At 39.2% G+C, this 24,311-nt stretch overlaps 1 protein-coding gene across 3 annotated transcripts in view; it reads right to left on the bottom strand.

Moving 5' to 3' along the window:
- A1CF (APOBEC1 complementation factor) overlaps positions 1 to 18,701 on the bottom strand; it is a 75,196-nt gene extending 56,495 nt beyond the window's left edge. For all 3 annotated transcript variants that reach the window (XR_008846261.1, XM_056530111.1, XM_056530112.1), the window contains exon 1: positions 18,673 to 18,701. The gene's annotated coding sequence lies outside the window, so the exon portion shown is untranslated. The remainder of the gene's footprint in view (positions 1 to 18,672) is intronic.
- Between the last annotated feature and the right edge of the window lie 5,610 nt (positions 18,702 to 24,311).

Below are 24,311 nucleotides of genomic sequence, written 5' to 3'. Positions count from 1 at the left end.
TTTAAGTTGAGAATCCTGTTTAGAAGAAATTTGGCACACTGTGCCACTCACCGCCCTTTGGTCAGATGTTCACAGGGTCTTGATGTTAAAACTCCACGGGATGGTGACTTTTCGACTGGAGGTGGGGACAACCAGTAATGGAGTCAAGCTTCTTCTCACAGTCTGATACCGCTGCCAACAGATGGTAACAATGCTCGCTTCGGCGTGAAGATGGATACCGCCCAATGTAAGCGGCGTGTAGAGGTAGTGGCATGTGAATAAATCGGTCAGCTGATTGCAGGTCAGCTGACCTCAGGTGCACTCGATCCCGGTATGTCCCGCAAGTTGGAGTTTGCCCTGGCTTCGGACGGGAGGTTGCAGAGTGGCCAGGAGGATGTAGCTGTTAATTCCAGTATCTGGCGCTGGATCACAGGATCATAGGATCACAGTTGGCTGCTGATGGATCACAAAAAGGTCTGCTGGTAGTTATAGTCTTTCTAATAATAAAAGTTATAGTCCTTGATTATCCAATGTCCCGGACAATAGTAGACATGGACGGACAGTAGTTCCGATCTGGTCTCTTTATATGGAAAAATAAAAATAACAATAAAATAAAATACAAACGCAGGTGAATCGCATCAGATGTGAACTTGTAGCAATACAAAACGCGTTTCGGGGTATCTATGGATAGTGTCCTGACCCCTTCCTCAGTGGTGCATACAAAGAACTGAATGCCTGTATGCACCACTGAGGAAGGGATCAGGACACTATCCATAGATACCCAGAAACATGTTTGGTATTGCTACAAGTTCCCATCTGATGCGGTTCAGCTGCGTTTGTATTTTATTTTATTGTTATTTTTATTTTGGCATATAAAGAGACCTGATCGGAACTATTGTCCGTCCATGTCTACTATTGTCCGGGACATTGAATAATCAAGGACTATAACTTTTATTATTAGAAGGATTTTAACTACCAGCAGACCTTTTTGTGATCCATCAGCAGCCAACTGTGATCCTATGATCCTGTGATCCAGCGCCAGATACTGGACTTAACAGCTACATCCTCCTGGCCACTCTGCAACCTCCCGTCCGAAGCCAGGGCAAACTCCAACTTGCGGGACATACCGGGATCGAGTGCACCTGAGGTCAGTTGACCTGCAATCAGCTGACCGATTTCATCACACGCCGCTACCTCTACACGCCGCTTACATTGGGCAGTATCCATCTTCACGCCGAAGCGAGCATTGTTACCATCTGTTGGCAGCGGTATCAGACTGTGAGAAGAGGCTTGACTCCATTACTGGTTGTCGCCACCTCCAGTCGAAAAGTCACCATCCCGTGGAGTTTTAACATCAAAACCCTGTGAACATCTGACCAAAGGGCGGTGAGTGGCACAGTGTGCCAAATTTCTTCTAAACAGGATTCTCAACTTAAAGATACAGTGTCTGCTGGGATTAATATTATTGCACCAAAAACGGACATATCATTTATTTACCGGATTGGAAACAATAGGAATCAATATATTTGGATTTTGCATTTCATTATTATTATTTTTTTCAGGTCTTTATTTTCACAGGATGTCTCAATACAGGACTTTAATTTTTTTTGGCAATATTATTATCCTTCATAGGTTTATTTGTATGCATTTTCTTTGGACATTTCTTTGCAGGTTTTTGTATAAGATTTTTAGATTTATTTAATAACTTGTCCACAGGGTGAACTGCAGCAATATATTTGATCATTATTTCGATAAAGAATTGTATTAACATATTCTCTCAAGTGAGCCTATTTACCGCAAGGGCCCTGCAGAGGCGCAACTTTTAGATAAATTTTATGTTACTATTTTAATATCGTATATTAAATATTACATACATTGCAACTGGCTTTATCATTTATACCAGATATCCATCACACACTCACAGAAGTGGGTGAAACACTGAGGACTGATCTCTCTGTTTTTATTTATTTTTCCATTATATTCCTTGAGTGAAGGAATTCAGTTAACCTCCTGTCCCTTCAGTGTGAGCTCCACATACCCCCTTTTTTCATCTCGTTTTAAAATTGAATATAACCCTGTTACATGCAATTTTTAGATTGCATACACTGAACAATGCTTTGCCATTGCATAGCATTAATCAGGCTCCAGGCTGTCATGGCTTTCTGGAGCATTGAAGTGATGATCGGATGGCAAGGAGACAGGTAAGGGCCCTCCCGCCACTCTTCCAGCTGATTGGGTCCCCATGATTTTGCTGCGGGTGTCATGATCAGCTCCACTGAGCTACCAGCATACAAATTTTCCAGTTTCTGATGCCACAGTCAACTATAATTGTGGGATCTAAGAGGTTAATTCCGGACATCGTCCCAATCGTCGCAAAACTACAGCTCCCATTTCGGCTGAAGGCAGAGGTTGAGAGTCACTGATTGTACACACCTGTGTTATATATATTATCTTGAGGGGACTTTGAGCGTTGATCATTCTTTTGGCTAAATCCGCTCCAAAAAGCCCACTTGTCAATGGGATGTTGATGCTTATTTTCATTGTAAAATTCAGCATGAAATAAGTGCAGATTTCGGTTCGCTGATTTTCCTCAGTGTGTATGAGCCTTTATAGTAAAACTTTTCTGGCTCTGACAGCTCTAATCAAAGACTAAAAAAACTGAAAAATATGAGGCGCGCACCATTAAACTTTATGTTTCCAGTGCTACCAGCTTCTATAGATTATCTGTTCAAAGAAATGGGGCATGATCTATGTTTATCTTTTATCTAGGAAATGTTTTATTCTATCTTATCTGCCATCAGAAAGCTAAGGTCCATTACACCATGTGGTACTGTCTCCGAGCTGTCACCATCTGATTACCTCACCATCTCCCTGAACACTGTTTACCCTGTTGAAATGTATAAATTTAGTCCTCGGATAAGCAACATTTCAATGTATCAAGAGGATAAAGTGTCTGGGAGCAATGATCAGAAAGATATAATACAACTACTAGTCTAAATCTATTGATTGGATGTATTCTCTTCTGTTCCTTATCCTAACTAACTCAATGGTTTTGCATAGGACTACCTGACAAGACTGGATACAAGAATTTCCAAATTTTTAAAGGGGTACTCTGAAAGGGGTACTTAGAAAATGTCCTTTCTGCCTTACCACAGTGCTCTCTGCTGACACCTCTGTCCATGTCAGGAACTGTCCAGAGCCGGAGCAAATGCCCATAGCAAACTTAACCTGCTCTGGACAGTTCCTGACATGGACAGAGGTGTCTGTGGTCAGAAAGAAAGGAAATTCAAAAAGAAAATAACTTCCTGTGGAGCATACAGCAGCTGAAAAGTACTGGAAAGATTAAGAATTAATTTACAAATCTGCTTAACTTTCTCACATCAGTTGATTTAAAACAAAATGTTTTCCAGCGGAGTACCCCTTTAATAAATGTACCTCAGCTACCTGATATAAACTTTGTTCTAGAATGTTCCATATCTCTTCATAATACAAGAAATATGCTTTGTTTTTTAACATATCACTGGAGAATTCTGTACTTTCTACTACTACAGTAGCCGTGTAACATCTGAAATTTCGAATGACCTAAATTACAATGCACACTGATGCATCAATATAATGCATTGCCACAAGAAAATGTTTCTGTGTTGCTGACATAGTTAAAAAAAGGAGCTGGATGCTACTACATCACTGGTTTAAAACAGGTCAGATAGAAAGGTTCTTGAGAAAATTCTCTGCTATATATTCTTTATTTCAGTATCCGTTCTCTTCAGCTGCACAAAATGCTCATGTACTGAGTTGTTTAAACTGTACACACCATCCTTTACACACAAGAGTCAAAAATCTGGCAATGCAGCTTAAAAAATACACACAAAATAATAGTTAGTAAAAAGTTGTTATGTACGTAATGTAGAGTAAGCCCAATAACAGATATTTAACTAAAGTCCCCTCTCTTTGGTGCTGGATTACACAACAGATTTTGTAAAGGTTATCTGTTCACCTTTTTATTAAAACCTGTTATTATATTAACACCTATTGTCTTATCATAGTTTATTCCTATACAATTCCACTATGACCCTGTTCTGATTTGAATAATGTTTAGTAAAATTTAATTTTAGCTGAGGAGCTTTTCAGTGATCATTCAAAATCAACCTACAATCATAATAACCTTAACTGCTATATATGTTTGGTTATTATTTTTTTTATGGTGCATATTTTGTGCAATTACAATTATTAAAACCTACGTTTGAGTATTCAGAGTATTCATTCTCATTGTAGGGCTTAAAAAAAGAAAGTTTTTTTTATATAGGTTAGACATGAAAGTTCTTTAAATGTTTTTATATTTCTTATTCTTATTGTAAGCTGTAGTAGTAGTAGTTGCAGTAGTCATGTGCTGTAATTTAGTCATTAGTGGTTATCGCTTTTACGCTATTAGCTGCAATTCATAATGTGATCCCTACAAAGATTAGGTAGAGAAATTCCAAATTAACCTTTGGATGTTTTTTTTTTTTTAGAAAGAGTTGTAATTGGTGAAATATAAAATAAATGAATCCTCATAGATAAAATATATGCAATAAAATATAAACTATGAGGCAGGCCCCATAAGTGCTGCAGGTACTACCGGGAGTTGATTTTAATAGAAGTGATTGAATGAAGGAAATAATATGTTTAATTTTGACATAGACTGTAAGCACTGGTGGAGCTCCTGTAAAAAAGTTTTAACCCCCACTCCACCATTATATAAGAAGAGTTGTATGTATGATCAAGTTCTTTTTTTAATCTAGAATTCATGTCTATTATAGATCAGTAAATGTACTTAAATAACTAAGCGCTGTATTACACAGCCTTCTTGACTTGCCTTCTTCTACATTGACGTTTGTTTAGTGAGGCTGTTTCCCTTATTTGTTGACCATATACACAGGACGAGGTGTAAATGCTGATTCTTAAAACTTAAAATAACCCTGCGATAAGCCGCTAAAAAAGTGTTTGATGGCTGATCACTGGGCCTAATACACAGGGTGATTATCAGTCTGTTTGGTCTGTTGGGCCCCGTGTATTAGGGCCCAAGGAGGCCTTTGGAAACTTACTTGCAAATTGCAGTTGTAGTTGTTTATTAGGAAGTCATTGAAGAAGAAGTCTCATGACAGTATGTACAGGAAAAACTTATCCCCTATCCACAGGATAGGGGATAAGTTTTAGATTGCTGGGGGTTAAAGCGGTGTGGCCCCCCGCGATCATCTGCACAGAGCCCAGCTTGTCCACTCAGTGGCGCGTCACAACCCCTGCCCAAAGCGGGGGCCGCCACATCCCCTCCATATAACTCTATAGGAGAGCCGAAGATTGCTGAATGGGGGTGTGGCGGCGCCCGCTTCAGGTGGGGGTCATGACATGCTATACTGTGGGAGAGCTGGGGCTCCATACAGATGATCACGGGGGCCACAGCACCCGGACCCCCTGCAATCTAAAACGTATCCCCTATCCTGTGGATAGGGGATAAGTTTTTCCTGTACATACCAGCATGAGACTTCTCCTTTAAGAATGAGTCTGGGCAGTTGCCTAGCAACCGGCAAAAGTGACAATTCAGAACCATAATGTGCTTCTGTAGCTTCAGCATGGTCATCTTCATATAGCAAAAGGCTTGCCAACTCTGGTGGCAGGGTGGCATTAGCATTGCCCTTCTAACACTTTTCAGAAGGGGTTTCTAATCCAGTGACTGAGAGATTTAACTCCTTAAAGGGGTAGTCCAGGAAAAAAAAATGTTTTTATATCAACTGGCTCCAGAAAGTTAAACAGATTTGTAAATTACTTCTATTAAAAAATCTTAATCCTTCAAGTAGTTATCAGATGCTGAAGTTGAGATTTTTTTTTTCTGACCTCTGCTTGTCTCAGGAGCTGTCCGAATCATTAGAGGTTTGGTATGGGGATTGGTCCTACTCTGGACAGTTCCAAGACAAGCAGAGGTGGCAGCAGAGAGCACTGTTGTCAGACAGAAAAGAACAACTCAAATTCAGCAGCTGATAACTACTGGAAGGATTAAGATTTTAAATACAAATAATATTCCTGTGGAAAACTTTTTTTTTTAAATCAACTGGTGCCAGAAAGTTAAACAGATTTGTAAATTACTTCTATTAAAAAATCTTTGTCCTTCCAATACATTTTATGGGCTGTATACTACATAGGAAATGCTCTTCTTTTTGGATTTCTCTGATGTCACAACCACAGTGCTCTCTGCTGACCTCTGCTGTCCATTTTAGGAACTGTCCAGAGCAGCATATGTTTGCTATGGGGATTTTTCCCTGCTCTAGACAGTTCCAAAAATGGACAGCAGAGGTCAGCAGAGAGCACTGTGGTCGTGACATCAGAGAAATCCAAAAAGAAAAACATTTCTTCTGTAGTATATAGCCCCTAAAAAGTACTGGAAGGATTAAGATTTTTTCATAGAAGTAATTTACAAATCTGTTTAACTTTCTGGCACCAGTTGATTTAAAAAAAAAAAAAAAAAAGTTTTCCACGGGAGTACTCCTTTAAGGATTTTATTTTTGCATTTTCGTTTTTTTTTTATCCACGTCTTCTAAAAATCATAACTCTTTTATATTTTTATCCACAGACGAGTATGAGGGCTCGTTTTTTGTGCGACCAGTTGTCCTTTGTAATGACATCAATCATTTTACCATAATATGTATGGTGCAACCAAAAAAATACTATTGGTGTGGGGAAATTGAAAAGGAAACTGAAATTTTGCTGAATTTAGAAGGTTTCGTTTTAACACTGTACAATTTACCATAAAAATGACAAGTTTTCTTTATTCTGTGGGTCAATACGATTAAAATGATACACATGTTTACATACTTTTCTATTATTGTACTCCTTAAAAAAATCTAAAACCTTTTAACCAAATTAGTACATTTAAAATCCCTCTATTTTGACGGCCAATAGCTTTTTCATTTTTCCGTATAAGCGGAGGTATGAGAGCTCATTTTTTGTGCCGTAATCTGTACTTTCTATTGATACCACATTTGTGTATATAAAACTTTTAATAAATTTCTTATAAAAATTTTTGGGAATATGATGTGACAAAACAGCTGCATTTTTGGACTTTTATTTTTATTTACGTTCACGCCTTTCACGTACAGGATCATTATATTTTGATAGTTCAGACATTTACACACACGGCGATACCAAATATGTTTATCAATTATTTTTCTTACACGTTTTGGGTGTAAAATGGGAAAAAGGGACAATTAAAATTTTTTGGGGGGAGGGGATTTTTCAATTTATTTTCTTTTTATTTTCTCCTTTTTTTTTTTTTTTTTTTTACACTTTTTATGTCCCCATAGGGGACTATTTATAGCAATCACTTGATTGCTGATACTATTTAGTGCTATACGTAGGGCATAGCACTGATCAGTATAATCGGTGATCTTCTGCTCTGGTCTGCCCGATCAGAGCAGACGACCCCAGGAGACGGATGGAGGCAGGTGAGGGGACCTCCGTCCGCCAATAAGGATGATCGGATCCCCGCGGCAACGCTGTGGGCAATCCGTTGATCCATTTTTTTTACTGCACTGCCGCAATCTGTATTGATCACGGCATCTGAGGGGTTAATGGCGGACATAAGTGCGATCGCTCATGTTTGCCATTAGCAGCGAGTCCCTGGCTGCTGATAGCAGCTAGGACCTGTCGTGCATTAAGTACCAACTATTTGACTAATAATTTACATTTGGGAGCACTTGAGAGCTGGGATTATGCCGAACCAGCTGCAGCGGCAATGCCTGTCTGCTACAATTCCATCTCTTTTAATTTGCATAAAATTAACAGCTGTCACGCCCCCTCCCATAGACTTGCATTGAAGGGGCATGGTGTAACGTCATTGGGGTGCGGGTCTATGATGTAACGAGCTCCCAGCGCCGGCTCAGAACAGTTTGCTCCAAACGCTGAACAGTGGAGTACCCCTTTAATGTATTATGTGTGTGGTACAAATGTTTGTAGGTCCTGAGATGCAGACTTGAAGTCTCATTTTCACTATAAACTACATTACAATTTTATGCAAATTAATTTAAATATAATTTACTGGGAGAGCAGTGGAAGCCTGGAGCAAACTGCCAGCAAATATGGTTTGTAAAACGGCAGTAAGTGCATTAAAGGGGTACTCCGGTGAAAACCTTTTTTCTTTTAAATCAACTGGTGGCAGAAAGTTAAACATATTTGTAAATTATTTCTATTAAAAAATCTTAATCCTTCCTGTACTTATTAGCTGCTCAATACTACAGAGGAAATTCTTTTCTTTTTGGAATGCTCTCTGATGACATCACAAGCACAGTTCTCTCTGCTGACATTATTATAATAATAATAACACTTTATTTATTGTTGTCCTTAGGGGGATTTGAACCCAAGTCCCCAGCACTGCAAGGCAGCAGTGCTAACCACTGCTATACATGGTTGATAAAATGGACAGAGATGTCAGCAGAGAGCACTGTGCTCGTGATGTCATCAGTGTTCCAAAATGAAAGGAATTTCCTCTGTAGCATTCAGCAGCTAGTAAGTACTGGAAGGATTAAGATTTTTTAATAGAAGTAATTTACAAATATGTTTAACTTTCTGCCACCAGTTGATTTAAAAGAAAAAAGGTTTTCACCGGAGTACCCCTTTAAAACATATCTGGGATAGACATATTAAAAATGAAAATGTGCATGTTAAATAAAATACGCCAGCAAATTTTACACTGGTTGCATCCAATTGCTACATGCACTGAAATCGCCCCCTCCATTCATGTCTATGGGAGGGGGCGTGGCGTGGCATCACGACTAAGACCTCCCAAACCCAGCATTCTGAGCATAATGTTCAGCCAGTTGTCTGTACAGAGATCCTATGGATAGGGAATAATCCTATGGATAGGAAATAAGATGTCTAGCAACAGAGTACCCCTTTAACCCCTTAATGACACAGCCCATTTTGGCCTTAATGACACAGCCAATGTTATTTTTGCTTTTTCATTTTTTCCTCATCTAAACTCTTTTATATTTCCATTCACAAACCCATGTGAGGGCTTTTTTTTTTTTTGCGCAACCAATTGTACTTTGTAAGGACATCACTCATTTTACCCTAAAATGTATAGGAAAACCCAAAAATTATTTATGGTGCAAGGAAATTACTCGCTGCAGCACCGTACATTTACGACACATGTCCTTAAGGGGTTGTACTTCTCCTGTACCTTGATCAATTGAATAAACTTGAAACCATTTTGCTAGGACCTAACTGTTTTTCCATGTTAAATATATTAAAACTGTAAATGTGGATATTGTATATATGGTTATATGCACAAAATATCAGACCATTTTACTATACAGTTTTCTATACACTTGTCCTGGATCCCCAGCAGACAGAGCTGCCTTCTCCAGTATGTGTGGTACACGCAAATACAGGAGAAGGCATCCCCACCATGTGAGCTGCATCTGCGTCTACACAGAGGAGACGTGACCTCCACCCCCCCTGAACAGTGCAGTTGCCGATGACGTCACTCATCAGCGCCTGCACTATGGAGGAAGGGAGACGCGGGCTTTTCTGCTCAGGAGATCGCTGCATGGTACATCAGGTGAGCATAATTTTTTTTTCAACCCGGGATTGGGGGAGAGGAAGGAAAACTCTGCTGCTGACACCTACTGTGAGGGGACCCCGCTGCCTACACCTATTGTGGGGGGGATCCCGCTACCCACACCTACTCTGGGGGGACCCCGCTGCCTACACCTACTGTGGGTGGGATCCCGCTGCCTACACCTACTGTGGGGGGACCCTTTTCCAAAAACTGCCATAATAAAAACCAAGTTGAAACTTGGCCTTACAGTTCAACCATCAAGAACACATACCCATAAGGGGGAATATTCACAGCAGTGTCTATTGAGTCTGTATGTTTGCGTCTGTAAAGTTATTCATTTTTGGAAGCTACACTTGTCTAAACTATACCCACTGCTCTCAAAACTAAAATGAATTTGTCTTATTTGCTAAAATTTGTTAAAGGGGTTATCCAGGAAAACACTTTTTTTTATAAATCAACTGGCTCCAGAAAGTTAAACAGATTTGTAAATTACTTCTATTAAAAAATCTTAATCCTTTCAGTACTTATGAGCTTCTGAAGTTCAGGTTGTTCTTTTCTGTCTAAGTGCTCTCTGATGACACGTGTGACACGGGAACCGCCCAGTTTAGAAGAGGTTTGCTATGGGGATTTGCTTCTAAACTGGACGGTTCCCGTGACACGTTTCATCAGAGGGCACTTATACAGAAAAGAACAACATTAACTTCAGAAGCTCATAAGTACTGAAAGGATTAAGATTTTTTTAATAGAAGTAATTTACAAATCTGTTTAACTTTCTGGAGCCAGTTGATATACTAAAAATTTTTTTTCCTGGACAACCCCTTTAAGCTCAATATTAACATGTAGCATATCTCTGCTATTCATTGTGAATAAAGCAAAAACCTATACTGCCCTGAATACAATTTTAAATTTTTTTTTAATTTACTGATACAATTGAGGTGTAAGGAATATGATCAAACATGCAGAAAAGAACACCTTCATGACATTGGTTTGCCCTTAAATTATACAGGGATGGCAGCAAAATAATTTAATCACCATACATAGAGGATGTTCACACAGCTATTTCCCTTTATAGCAAATTTAGACATTACAGATATGACAGCATACAATGTTTGTTTAATAGTTGAACATTCTGGCTGTATAAACATACCTAAATAAATTGTTATTACTGGGCATGGTTTTCCAGATCCAACAGAGGAAATTATGGAATCACTAAAGGTTAAAGCGGCACTTCAGACAAAGAAAATGTTTTAAAATCAACTGGTGCCATAAAGGTTGGTAATTCATTTATGTTAAAAAAAATAAAATCTTAGGCCTTTTAGTACTTTTTAGTATGTGTAGTATTTTTCAGTCTGAGCACAGTGCTCTCTGCGCCACCTCTGTCTCTGTCAGGAACTGTCCAAAGTAGGAGCAAATCCCCATAGCAAACCTCTCCTGCTCTGGACAGTTCCTGACACGGACAGAGGTGTCAGTAGAGAGCACTGTGCTCAGAACTACATACCTTCCTTTGGAGCATACAGCAGCTGATAAGTACTAGAAGATTAAGATTTTTAAATAGAAGTAATTTACAAATCTGTTTAACTTTCTAAAACGTAAACATTTTACTCTAAAGTACCCCTTTAAGTAAAAAAAATGTATAATAATAATAAATGGAATTGTCAATAGACAAAAAATCCAATTTTGAAGCTATTCCTCACACTTTTGTAACACTCTAAAATCTTAGAGACTCAGACTTGACTTATAATAAACAATATTCTACTTGCAGCTGGTTACAATTTTCCCCAACCCTATATCATAAATGAGTGGGAAAATGTCATTGTTTTCTTCAACCATCATCTTTATATGTTTTAATGAGAACTGGATCAAAGTTGAGTTCAAGCATCATCTTCTTGGCCAAAGTAGATTGATGATTCATCACTTAATATCACTGCTATTCAATCCTCTATACTCTACGATCTTTAGCCCATTGTAACTTTTGTTTTCTTCTGTTTATCTGTCAGTGCTGGTTTCTTTGTCTTTTCTGTATGCAAATCCCATTCCATTCTAAGGGTCCGTTCACACGGGCATATTATCTGCACATTTGCTGTGGAAAATCTACAGCAGATTTTGCTACCTTTTGACTTTAATGGGTCCAGAGAAACATCTGCAAATCTGCCTCTATTGCAGATTTTCTGTTAACCCATTAAAGTCAATGGTAGCAGAATCCGATGTGGGTTTTCAGCAGCAAATACGCTGCAGAAATTCCTCAGATAATCCGACTGTGTGAACGTACCCTAAGGCTAAGTTTCCACACAGGTTTTTTTTCTTGTGTTTTTGGAAAACTGCCACTGCAGTTTTTGAGCCAAAAAATAAAAAAATAAAAACACAAAATAAATAAATGTGTGGAAACATAGCCTTACAGTTGTTTTACCAACATTGACTCCTGTTTCTGCTTATTTGTTCTTCATTTGTTTTGTTGTACATTTTTATTTTTCATTCATATTACTTTAACATTCCTATCTTAACACTTTGACATCTTCCTTGGTCTACCAGTATACTCCTTGGTCTACCTGTATACTGTATACCAGTTATAATCTAATTTTGTTTATATTTGCACCAAATTTTAAGTAGTTGATTGGGAATCATATCAACTGGCTCCTGAAAGTTAAACAGATTGCAAATGACTTATATTTAAAAATCTCAACCCTTCCAGTACTTATCAGCTGCTGTTTCTCCAGAGGAAATTGTGTAGTTCTTTCCAGTCTAACCACAGTGCTCTCTGCTGACACCTCTGACCATGCCAGGAAATTATGGAATCACTCAAGGTTAAAGCGGCACTTCAGACAAAGAAAATGTTTTAAAATCAACTGGTGCCAGAAAGGTTGGTAATTAATTTATGTAATTTTTTTTTTAAGCCTTTCAGTATTCATCATCTGTTGTATCCTCTTGAAAAATGTGTAGTATTTTTCAGTCTGAGCACAGTGCTCTCTGCCGACACCTCTGTCAGTGTCAGGAACTGTCCAGAGTAGGAGCAAATCCCCATAGCAAACCTCTCCTGCTCTGGACAGTTCCTGACATGGACAGAGGTGTCAGCAGAGAGCACTCTGGTCAGACAGAAAATAGCTACACAATTTCCTCTGGAGCATACAACAGCTGATAAGTACTGAAAGGATTGAGATTTTTACATAGAAGTAATTTACAAATCTGTTTAATTTTCTGGCACTAGCTGAGTTTAAAAAAAAAAGTTTTCTACTGGAGTACCCCCTTAACCCCTTGGGGCCGGAGCCCATCATAACCCTAAGGACGGGAGCATTTTTTGCAAATCTGACCACTATCACTTTATGTATTAGTAACTCTGGGATGCTTTTACTTATAAATTTGATTCCAAGACTGTTGTTTCGTGACATATTCTACTTTATGTTAGTGGTAAATTTACCTAGATACTTGCATCATTTCTTGGTGAAAAATTCCAAAATTTCTGGAAAAATTAGAAACTTTTGCATTTTTAGAACTTTGAAGCACACTGCTTGTAAGGAAAAGGGACATGTCAAATAAATTACATATTGATTCACAAATACAATATGTCTACTTTATGACTGCATCATAAAGTTGACATGCTTTAATTCTTTGAAGACATTAGAGGGCTTCAAAGTATAGCAGAAATTTTCCAATTTTTCACGAAAATTTCGAAATCAGAATTTTTTCAGGGACCAGTTAAGTTTATAAGTGAATTTGAGGGTCTTTATGTTGGAAATACCCTATAATGGACCCCATTATGAAAACTGCACCCTTCAAATTATTCAAAATGACATTCAAAAGTTTGTTAACCCTTTAGGAGTTTCACAGAAATAGCAGCAAAATGGAGGAGAAAGATAAAAATCTAAATTTTTTACAATAAAATGTTATTGTAGCCCCATTTTTTTCATTTTTACAAGGGGTAAAAGGTAAAAAGGCCCCCCAAAACTTGTGATTCATTTTCTCTCGAGTAAGGAAATACCTCATATGTGGATGTAAAGTGCTCTGTGGGTGAACTAGAGGGCTCAGAAGGGAAGGACTTAAAGTGGGAAAATGAAAAATTTAGTTTTAACACTAAAATGCTGGTGTTACCCCAAACTTTTCATTTTCAAAAGGAGTAATAGGAGAAAATGCTCCACAAAATTTGTAACCCCATTTCTCTCGAGTAAGGAAATACCCCATATGTGGATGTAAAGTGCTCTGCGGGCGAACTACAATGCTCAGAAGAGAAGGGGTGCCATTGGGCTTTTGGAGAGAGAATTTGCTTGGAATGGAAGTCAGGGGCCATGTGAGTTTACAAAGCCCCCATGGTGCCACAACAGTGGACCCCCCCCCCCCCACATGTGACCCCATTTTGGAAACTACACCCCTCACAGAATTTAATAAGGGGTGCAGTGAGCATTTACACCCCACTGGCGTTTGACAGATCTTTGTAACAGTGGGCTGTCCAAATCAAAAATTATATTTTTCATTTTTACTGATGACTGTTCAAAAAATCTGTCAGACATCTGTGGGGCATAAATGCTCACTGTACCCCTTATAACATTCCGTGATGGGTGTAGTTTCCAAAATGGGGTCACATGTGGGGGGGTCCACTGTTCTAGCACCATGGGGGGCTTTGTAAACACACATAGCCTTCAATTCCAGCCTAATTCTCTCTCAAAAAGCCCAATGGTGCCCCTTCTCTTCTGAGCATCGTAGTTCGCCCGCAGAGCACTTTACATCCACATATGGGGTATTCCCTTACTCAGAAAAAATTGTGTTACAAATTACAAAATGGTGTTACAAATTTGTCAAAGACCTGTGGGGTGTTAAGGCTCACTATACCCCTTGTTACGTTCCATGAGGGGTGTAGTTTCCAAAATGGGGTCACATGTGGGTATTTATTTTTTTTAATTTCATGTCAGAACCGCTGTAACAATCAGCCACCCCTGTGCAAATCACCAATTTGGGCCTCAAAAGTACATTGTATTCTCTCACTCCTGAGCCATGTAGTTCATCCGCAGAGCATTTTACGTCCACATATGGGGTATTTCCGTATTCGGAAGAAATTGCATTAGAAAATGTTATCTTTTGTGAAAATGAAAAGGGGTAAAAGGAGAAAAATCCCCCCAAATCTTGTAAAGAAACCCACTGTAAACCAACCCGTGTGAATGTACCCTGTACATTCACGTGTGTGTGTGGTGGTGGTGGTGGGGGGGGGGGGGGGCCTCAAACCTTCTGCTGTGGAAAAATGACAACTCCCAGAATGCACTGATGGCTGACAGACCGTACATGCTGGGAGTTGTAGTTTTGCAACAGCTGTAGGCACACTGGTGGGGAACCACTGAGTTAAGAAACAGACTTTAGCTCAGTGATTCCAACCCGTGTACCTCCAGCTGTTGCAAAACTACAACTACCAGCATGTACGGTCTGTGAGTGCATTCTGGGAGTTGTAGTTTTTCACCAGCTGGAGGCCCACGGGTTGGAATCACTGAGTTAGGAAACAGACTCTAGCTCAGTGTTTCCCAACCAGTGTGCCTACAGCTGTTGCAAAACTATAATTTCCAGCATGCCCAGACAGTCAGGGATGCTGGGCGTGTTGTTCAGCAATATCTGGCCCTTAAGATGTTGCAGAACTACAACTCCCAATATGCCTGGACAGTCTGGGCATGCCAGGAGTTGTAGTTATGCAACAACTGGGGAAGAACAGTTTGGAGACCGCTAAGTAGTGGTCTCCAAACTGTAGCCTTCCAGATGTTGCAAAACTACAACTCCAAGCAAGCCCAGACTGTCCAGGCATGCTGGGAGTTGTAGTTCTGCAACATAAGAAGGGCCAGATATTGCAGAACTACACGCCCAGTATCCCTGACTGTTTGGGCATGCTGGGAATTGTAGTTTGGCAACATCTGGAGGGCTACAGTTTGGAGACCACCGTATAGTGGTCTCCCTACTGTCCCACTTCAGATGCTGCAAAACTACAACTCTCAGAATGCCCAGAAAGTCAGTGCATGCTGAAAGTTGTAGTTTAGCAACATCTGGAGGACCACAGTTTAGAGACCACTACACAGTAAAGGCAGTCTGAGCATGCTGGGAGTTGTAGTTTTGCAACTTTTAGAAGGCCACAGTGAAGATCACTTACCGGCGATCTTCACTGCAGCCTCCTCCACCACCACACTTTCCGGCCGCACTCCTCCTGCTTTCACCGATGCCGCTGCTGCTCAGGGATGCCGTCGCCGGCCCGGGTAAGCCGGCCATGCTCCCCTCCTTGCCGCTCGCGTTCCCCCCGCTCTGCCCGGACTTTGATGGGTGGGCAGCGTGGGGGAAATTAACTCTAACCCCCCGCCCCCAACTGTCATTGGTGGTCATACTGACCGACCAATGGCAGGGAATAGGAGGAGGTGGCAGCACTGCCACCTCGCTCCTATCCTTTAGGATGGTTGGAGCTGTCTCTGACAGCTCCGATCATTCTTATTTTTCGGGCGATTTGCCCGGATTGCCGCAAATCACCGACATGGGTCTCATGACCCCCCTAGGCATTGACACGGGATGCCTGCTGATACATATCAGCAGTCATCCTGGTACGCCCTCCGTTCTTAAGTGACAGGATGCGAGGGCGTATCCATACGCCCTCTGTCCCCAACAGGTTAAAGGGGTATTCCAGGGGAAAAAAAAATAATTTATGTAAACTGGCTCCAAGTTAAATAGATTTGTAAATTACTTCTATTAAAAAATCTTAATCCTTCCAATAATTATCAGCCGCTGAAGATGGGTTGTTCTTTTCTGTCTGGCAACAGTGCTCTCTGCTGACACCTCCGTCTGTCTCGGGAACTGCACAGAGTAGAAGAAGTTTGCTATGGGGATTTGCTTCTACTCTGCACAGTTCCCGAGATGGGTGTCATCAGAGAGCACTTAGACTAAAGTAATTTACAAATCTGTTTAACTTTCTGGAGCCAGTTGATAAATAAAAAAAGTTTTTTCCTGGATAACCCCTTTAAGTTTTCTTTACACATCCCTAAAAAAGATGGTCCAAAAGCAAAAAAATTCTGAAAAAAATGGCCAAAGAAAATGCTTAAAAAAGGGATAACAAATGTTGTCTAACCCATCTTCAGTTCATAATTTGGTATGGTCTGTAAGCACTTTTGTACTGTAAACGTATTTGCATTGTTAGATTTGTACATGGATTTGTTTTAGAAATGCAAATTGCAAAGTGATTCCATTATTTTTCCTAATTTATTTGAGGTATGTTTTATGAAGTCCGTGTGTAGCTATTAAACATTATTTTGTGTCATATCTGTGAACCGTGTATCTTCTAAAGCTTGGAGACCATACTCTAAGTGTTGTAATTCCATATTTTTTGCCAGAGGCTGTATTCAAAAGCTTTAAGCTGCATAAATTTAGCCTTAGTACTGTTCCCACATGCCATATGTTGCTGCATATTTGCTAATGTGTATTTCCTTTCCCATTGAACTCAATGAGTAGCAAAATATGCGGCAGATTTTGCTTCCCATTGACTTCAATGGGTAGGAAAATACGCAGCAACAAATATGCAGCAAAATACGGCACATGGGAACGTACCCCAACTCTCTGTTCTTTGTACAAATAGTATAACTTTGTGAACCATTAAATATTTATTATAAGTATGATATGTTAGGAGACTTTAAGAAACAACCTTATTGAATATAAGCATAGTGGGGGAGATTTATCAAAACCTGTGCAAAGGAAAAGTTGTCCAGTTGCCCATAGCAACCAATCAGCTCGCTTCTTTCATTTTTAACAAGACCTCTGCAAAATTAAAGAATGGATTTGATTGGTTGCTATGTTCAACTGGGCAACTTTTCCTTTGCACAGGTTTTGATAAATCTCCCCCAATATGATTTAAGAATTAAAGAAACAATCTTGCTATGTAAGGTAGTTATATTTCTAAGCCACATTTATATAGTTTACTTATGGTAAAATAACATCAAATAGAGCAATCACTCTACATTCTAAAAAAGCTTATCATCATAAATAAGACTACATAAACAAGCAGCTGCTGTAGATCACAAAGCCATACAGAAAAGAAGGGAAGCATTAGTCATATTAACCATTCCCCAGTGCCTAAGCATACTTAATAAATATGGGCCTAAGTAATAACTGTTCTGTATTTGGTGACTTAGCAAATATTCATAGAATATATGCTAAGGCCTATTTCACACAACATTTTTTAAATTCAAAAACAGTAGAGACAGAATAATAATAATAAATAATAAAGTAGACACAGAATAATAATAATAATATTAATAATGTATAGAAAAGAATGATTATTTACTATAATATCATTAGTAATAATACAAATAATAATAATAATAATATTAATAATAATACTAAAGTATATAACCATATTTCTGATTTTATGTAATGTTATTAATATTATTATAATATTATTATACAAATAATACTAATAATAATACTACTAATAATAAATACTAACTACTTATTCTGTTTATTGTCGTATATTTATACAACAGAATAATTCTATAGTATATAAAGTTAAAGTTACTAGTAGAAGTAATAATAATCATAATATTAACAATAAAAATAATAATAATGACAGTATATACCCATGCTTCTGATATTTAATGTAATGTTACTAATATTATAAAATGAAGCTGCAGCATTATACATAAAAATATTGCATTCATTTTTATATTATTATTATTAATATAGCTCTATATCTACTTGTCTGTCTGTCTGTTTATTTTACATTCTTACTTAAGTTGTTCTTTACACAGAGCCTAAATATAAATGGAATTAATCCACAAATGGCTTTTGAAAACATAAATGATTAACAACATCTGCCTAACAAAGAACTGGACAGACATTAATAGCTCTGCTATATTATTTCCCATACATATTACATATAAATCATGATGCACTGTATTTCTTTATAGATTAAATATATAATGTAACATCCAGTATCTATCTCAATACAACATTGCTTTATTTGGAAAAAATTGGAGTGCTCTAAAACATATGTTATATTTAGTCAGGTTACTCATTTATATTTCTTTCCATGGGTTTTTTCATGTGCTCTCTGTTGCTGATTTTATATTAGGATTATATATTTGTGGAATAGATCCCAGCAGTCTTACCTGAGCAATTTCAGAGATCACCACCAGCAGGTTCTGCTTGATTATGGCGAATTTGAGACGTGTACCTCTGGTTATCCCTTAATCATATCAAACTCCAAAGGTTCATTGGCCCCCAGTTTGGTTTACAATCCTTATGGGTTAAACGTTAACTTACTCTATCTCTTAGCTTGTATAGCCCTTTGACCAGATAATTAGGTTGCAGCACACACAGCATCACCATACAAATGTACTACAGAGACCTGGAACAAGACAGCATATGGACAAAAACTAAAATATTGTACAAATACCTCTTTGTTCTGTGAGGCTAGAAGATATATTTTGACAATATGAATCTTCTGTAGTTAGAATAAGTCACATATTTTCAAGGTTTATATAACATTTAAATGTTTCATCACAAAATGTGTTCTCCAAATATTTTTGTCTTCCAAATATTTTGTGCCTTTTTTTCCAAATATATCCAAACTTTTTCTGTACGAATGTAAAGCCATATATTATTAAATGTCCATCTTTTGCTTCCATTATTGTTTGATGGCTTCCTATTTTCTTTACTGTGTGTACAGCTCCATAATGCAGGGGGAGGGGATAAATTAAATTGTGTCCAACTTTTTTTGGTTTGTTTTGCGCCTACATTTTGGCACATGGGTTATTTTGCACATGATGCCCCAAAATTTGCACCACAATTTGTCCATTCTGTTATTAAAGGCTTAAAGCATGACTCACCAACTAAAAAACCTCACTTAGGTATTCTTAAAATGTAATTTTTTTGGCACAAACTTTTGCACACTGTATATCAAGTTTAACTTGGTGAATTGACAACTTTTAGTGCCAAAAATGGTCATAAGATATCCCGTTATGTAAAGCGCGCTTCGTACCTGCTGGGTCCCGGTTGCTATCAGCAACCAGGACCCGCAGCGAATGCCGGATATCGCTAAATGGGCTGATGTCCGGTGTTAACTCTTTAGATGCCGCAATCAAATACTGCTGGTTAGCTCAGCGGAGCTGTTCGCGACCTCCACGGTGAAATTGAGGCATCCCAATCAGCTGAGAGGACAGTGTGAGGCACCTTACCTTGCTCCTCGCTGTCAGATTGGCCTTTGATTGCTCCAAGCCTGAGATCCAGGCTGGAGCAATCGAGCACAGATTACACTGATTAATGCTATGCTATGGCATAGCATTGTTCAGTGTATGCAATCAAAGGATTGCATGTAATAGTCCCCTATGGGGTCTAAAAAAAGAGTAACAAAAATGTGAATAAATGTGATTTAACCCCTTCCTGAATACAATTTTTAATCAACCCCCTCTTTGCGTATTTTCGGTCACTTTGCATGCCCTAAAAAACAAAAAGTTCCATCGGTACGGTTATGGCACCGATAAAAACTTCAGATCATGGGGCAAAAAATGAGCCCTCATACCATCCCGTATACGGAAAAATAAAAAAGTTATAGGGGTCAGAAGATGATAATTTTAAACATACTAATTTTGGTGCATGTAGTTATCACTTTTTAAAGTAGTAAAATAAAAAATAACTATATAAATTGGGTATCATTGTAACCGTATGGACATACAGAATAAACATATGGTGTCATTTTTACCAGAAACTGCACTGCGTAGAATCAGAATCCCCCAAATTTACAAGATACATACATTTTTGGTTGAAATGATTGATGTCATTACAAAGTACAATTGGTGGCGCAAAAAACAAGCCCTCATATGGGTCTGTAGGTGCAAAATTGAAAACATTCAGATTTTTAGAAGGTGAGGTGGAAAATACAAAAGTGCAAAAATGAAAAAATCTTTGGTCCTTAACAGGTTCATATTACATGTGTTATTCAAGCTCCTGATATATTTTAATGCATACATTAGGGGGTATGTATGAAGGATTTTTTTTTTACTGTGATTTTTCACAATTTTCTTTATATGTTACTTTTTGCGACAATCAGTTGCGCCAAATGGTTAAGAACATTATCACTGATTTGACGGTGCTAGTCATTGGTTTGGAATTCGTTAATTGCAACTTTTCGATTTGGTGCAAATTTTGGCGCAATACCTTCATTAAGGTGGAAATCCACACCATAAATAAAATGACAGAGAAAATAGCTACAACAATAGAATGTAGTAAATTTTTTTTAAACTGTATTTTATTGCGAATGTAGAAATGAACATAGCAAATGACAATAAACAATCGAGATACCATACATTTGTATATATATATACCATGTTCAGAAGCAAAAAAAAAAGTTTGCACTTTGCAGCTAGTGTCACATGCTGGGTCAAGCAATAAAATAGAACACATAAAATAACCAACCACATTTAGTGGGAACCAGAGCACAAAGTAGACAAAGAAAGACAAACGAAAGGACGCAAACAAGACAACAGACACGAAAAACAGAAACACCCGACAGGTGAACCATGGATTAGAGAGAGAGAAAAAAAAAAAGGGGGGGTGGGGAGGGGGTGAAACGAGAAAAGGAGGCAGAGATGGAAGGAGGCAAAAGGAGAGGGGGGAGAATAGAGGAGGAGGGAGGGGAGTCAGGACCTGGAGAAGGGGAAGGGGAGGAGACCTAGTGTGAAGGAGAGGGAGGCCCGGGAGTCATTACGAAGAGGAGAGCGAAGAGGACAAAGGCGATCAACAGGGCGAATAGCGGAACAGAGATATAGACACTTTACAATGTGGGGTCAGGGCGGGTGGATAATTGATCTCTAAGGGCTATAAAACGGGAGGCTGTGAAGTTTGCCTGTGGAGAAGCACACCAACCAGACCAGATTTTATAAAATTTAGAGGGGTTCTTCCGATTTTTGTAGACCAAGTACTCATAATTGACAGACGTATTAACTAGGGCCTTCCAGCCAGGTACAGTCGGGGCTCTAGGGTCCATCCACCGCAGGGCTATGGCCTTGCGGGCTAGGAATAGGACTTCCCTAAGAAACGTGATCTCAAAGTGGTTCCAGTGTTCCTCATCCAGTATTCCCAGTAAGCAGACTTTCAAGGAAAGAGGTACGGGGCATTGTGTCAAAAAACTCACAAATCGGACAACATCCGACCAGTAAGAGGCAATAAAGCGGCAAGACCACATCATGTGTAAAAAGTCTGCCCCCCCCCCCACACCTGTGACACGCAGAGCCCGGCCGTCTACACATTTTAACCACTCTAACAGGTGTGAGATATGCTTGGTGGAACATATATAACTGTATAAGCTTGTTGTTGATGGAAGGGGAGACCGACATATGAGAGGAAAGAGCAGTATCCCATTCCTCATCGGTCAAGTCAGGTATGGAGGACTTCCAGTAAGGTTGCACCAGAAGAGGTTCCCTCTCCATCTTAGCACCCAGTAAGGAGGTGTACAAAGCAGAGATAAAACCCCCAGGGCCCTGTGTGGTTAACATACCTATGAGTGGGAAATGAGAGAGCGGGGTCGAGGATACTGGGAACTGAGCAGAGAACGCGTGCCTGAGCTGGAGATATCGGTAAAACGCCTGTCGTGGGACACCTCTAGTGTCCTGGAAATGTTGAAAGGATCTAAAACCAGAGTCGTCGCAGATATCACCCAGCGTGAGGATCCCAAGTGACCTCCAGAACTGTGGATCCAAGTGGTGAGAAAAGTGTGGTAGTAGGGGATCATACCATAACTGCCTGTCTAGAGGTATGTCAGTATAGGCATACAAACGTTTGGACACCGTCCAAACATGCTGGGCTAGTTTGTGAAGTGGCAGCCATGTACCCCCCTGACTCTACCTACCTTCCAAAACAGGCCACAGATGGTGAAGGTGTAGAACATGGGCTAAGTGATGTTCGCTATTGGGTAACGGGTCTAGAGCGACCCAGTGTCTAAGATAGCGTACCTGTCCCGCTAGGTAATATAGATGCAGGTCAGGCAAGGACATACCACCCAGAATGTAGTACATTTAAATAGTGCCCACCCAGAAAGTGGACCCTGAACAATAAAAGAAGCAACCTGATTGGTTACTAGGGGAAAATGCAACACTTTTCCAAGGCAGAGGTCTGGATGAATATCCCCCCTAATGCACAAATTAAAAACAGCAAAAATAGGCAAAAAAGGCCCTGGCTGTGCGAGCTTTACCTCTGTAACCAGCCAAAGTCCCAAGGCCAGATTCAACTACCTCACAGACAGAAAGTTCTGCCTGGAATTCTGTGGCAGTAGTCTGCGCCTTTTGTAGGGCTGCATTTGTGCCAAAATTACAAACTTGCATGCGACAATTGATAATTTTGGCACAACTACGCTCCATATGACGCAAAAAAACATACATAAAATCACACATTGCAACACCATTATTGATACATATCCCCCATGAATTAATTAATTATCTACCTGGATTTGTGTATTGCAGGAATAGTAGACAATATCCAGCTTACCGTGTAGTTGCCCCTCGCTCGGTCTGTGCTATGGCAGGCACACAATGCAATATAGCATACAACAAGAGATTGTACTGCAAAGGAATAGTGCCAAAACCTCTTCTTTATTGTAAAAGCCAGCAAACACGGACAAATGTGATGCGTTTTAGGTGTTCATATGCACCCTTAGTCGTACATCATGTATGACTAAGGGTGCATATGGACACCTGAAACGCGTCACATTTGTTCCTGTTTGCTCACCTTTAACAATAATGAAGAGTTTTTGGCACTATTCCTTCGCTGAACAATTTCTTGTTGGATTTGTGTAATGTTTAATTTTGTCCAGTATATAGTTCATTTCTCTATTTTAGTTCACAAAATGAGAATGAAATTAGAGTCAGTTCCAAACATATTTAATATTGGTTAGACTTGTAATTTTTTATCTGTACAAATCTCATTTCCTGCTCATTCATAAACATTATGTATTTGAATAAAGAACAGAAAGCATTTCACTGTGTCATAATTTATTCCTTCCAACACAACAGAAAGTTCCATTTCTTATATCCTTTAAAGTCGTCTGACATTTGACTTTTTACGTATTCTAATACTACCTTCTAAAGAACTGTTTTTTTTTTTTTTTTTTTTTATATAGCAATCCAACATTTAAGCCACGCTCTCCTTTTATTTTCTACCCTTTTTGTGCATTGGTCTAGCTTGCAAGTCATGCCAACTTCTACAAAACCATGCCTCCTTCTATTTTCACCCTATAATCTCTTCATCACAACCAGAGGACAGGATATGAGGGCAGGAGATGCAGACAGGATATGAGGTAAGGATGTGAGGTCAGAATATGAGGAGAGGATATGAGGACGGGATATGAGTTTGGGATTTGAGGACAGGAAATGAGGTTGGAATATGAGGTTGGGATATGAGGATTGGATATGAGGTCAGGATATGATGACAGGATATGAGGATGAGATACAGGACAGGGTATGAGAGCTGAAGATGAGGACGGGGTATGAGGTCAGGATGTGAAGTCGGAATATGAGGATGGGATATGAGGATGGGATATAAAGACGGGATATGAGGACAGACTAAAATGACAGGATATGAGGTTAGGAAATGAGGATGGGATATTAAGTTGGGATATGAGGACAGGATATGAGGTCCAGATATGAGGACGGGATATGAGGTGTAGATATGAGGACAGGAAATGAGGACGGGATATGAGGTCCAGATATGAGGACAGGATATGAAGTCGTTATATGGGGTCGGGATATGAGGTGGG

Source organism: Hyla sarda, chromosome 7, assembly GCF_029499605.1.
Source record: "Hyla sarda isolate aHylSar1 chromosome 7, aHylSar1.hap1, whole genome shotgun sequence".
NCBI lineage: Eukaryota > Metazoa > Chordata > Amphibia > Anura > Hylidae > Hyla > Hyla sarda.
Note: the sequence above shows the minus strand (reverse complement) of the source record. Positions and strands in the feature narration are given on the sequence as shown.